This window comes from Austrofundulus limnaeus, unplaced genomic scaffold (assembly GCF_001266775.1).
Source record: "Austrofundulus limnaeus strain Quisiro unplaced genomic scaffold, Austrofundulus_limnaeus-1.0 Scaffold19, whole genome shotgun sequence".
Taxonomy (NCBI): Eukaryota; Metazoa; Chordata; class Actinopteri; order Cyprinodontiformes; family Rivulidae; genus Austrofundulus; species Austrofundulus limnaeus.
Genome location: NW_013952421.1, coordinates 1,086,493 through 1,088,472, shown reverse-complemented (window position 1 = coordinate 1,088,472; position 1,980 = coordinate 1,086,493).

Below are 1,980 nucleotides of genomic sequence, written 5' to 3'. Positions count from 1 at the left end.
ATATATATAAAATGGAGACTCCTGAGCACCTCTAACCTGGACTCAGGCCCAGGATGACCCACTGTGCCTGCATGAACCCTTGATGGGGTGATGGATGTCTGCTCGACAGACTGTTGTTCTGTGATGTAGTGGAAGAGGACCACTGTGACTCCCATCCACCTTCACACCTATAACATCTCATAACGCCATATGAATCACTGTCTACAGATGCTGAGATGAGGATGTGTAGGTGTACTGAAAGATTTGTATCTGTAGCTCAGTGTATATAAGTAACTTATGTATGAGTGACAACTCCTTCGTTTGACAGCATCAAATACACAACAGAAGTGGAAATAACCACTTTGCATCAATTCCTCTTCCCTGTTGTTGTTTTTTTCTTTCTTTCTTTTTTACTCTGTTTGCCAGTAAAAATACTGAAGGGAAAAACCTGACAAAAGAAGAAAAGAGGAACCATCATGCCTCCATGGTTTCTGGAAGATTAGAATTTCTGACAAATAAAGCTAATTTGAAGGTCATTTAAAGAGTGCCTGGCTCAGGAGAGGGGGCTTCACAACAAATGCAGAGGGGGGAGGCTTGGTTCACACTGCTGTGAGGTGCAGGCACTCTCATAAGCTCTCCCTGGTTCTCTTCATCAATCTCTCACATTCACCAAGAGCCTCTTCTGACCCACATAGCAGCAGTTGTGTTGGGTGGGGGGGTTCCTTTCTTCACCTTCTGATGTCTCTGCAAAAAAAAAAAAAAAAACCGAGCCCACCTGCACCTGTCAGCAGAGGTGCAAGAGGTCAGAGGTCAACAAGAAAACACTTAGCCTTTCACTCATACCAAGAGTCAAACGTAAGTGGCAAAACCGGATTTGAGATCCTCGTTGACTATAAACCACTCATACTATATGCTCATTGTTAAACGTGACTTAAAGCGGTAGTTCTGATCGTTTGAAGTAGTGCAATCTGCTGTGTCTTACCTGTTGTATATTGCTCTCTTAAAGTACATGCTTATCTTTTAGATACAAAAAGTCAAAGAAAACTTTGCTCTATTTAACAAACTTGGCTTATCACACATTATTTTACCCATTTGGACATATAACTGGCCTATTTTCTTTTGGACTTGGCTTGGCAAAAGGGAAACAGGAAGTGACATCAAAGGGGAACGCCTTTAAGAAAAATAACTAACTGGTCTTTGTTTATTGAAATATTATGATTCAAACTCTCACTCTTTTTTCTTTCTGTCTGAGAGCAACTCAAAATTATCTAAAACATTAGATTCCTCTCCACAGTCTGGGCTGTTGAGCATTTTAGCTAAGCTCTGTTTTCATGCAGACATTCCTTTTTGACATCACTTCCTGTTACTTCACAGGCAAATATCTCAACAACTGTTCATCTCAGCAGCATGAAAGTTATTTTGTAGTAAGTTCTCAGTGTCATCTTTCCAAAAATGCATTTGTATTATTACAAAAATGTTGATGTCACAGGCACTTTAATGACTTCAGTTTGAATGAAGAGGTTATGTTTGACCTGATTCACTAACTGTTGGTTAGTCTGAGTGGAGCAAAAAATCTCCTGCTGTCCTATAATCACGATTTATTGTGAAAATGCCACTTTCGGAGGAATAAATAACTTGAAAATTTTCTCCTGATAATGTCCAGAGTGCAAGGCTAGACAGAGTAGGGAGACAGAGATGCACCGTCCACTCATCCGTACAAGCATTGTCCTTGGCAGGATTTTTTTGTGTGTACAGATTTTTTCCCTGTACACACAGCCTTATGAGGACCAAAGCCTGGTTTCCACAGGTACGGATGATGCTTTTGGGTTAGGACTTTGGTGTGAGGGTCAGGTATACTGTATACTGGGGTGGTTAGGTTTAGGGCAAGGGGTCAGGGTTAGGCTATAGATGAATGGAAGTCAATTTAAAACCCCATGAGGATAGAAAAACCAATATGTGTGTGTGAGCTTCATATGTTGAAGTTGTTGCAAGGAGACCCCC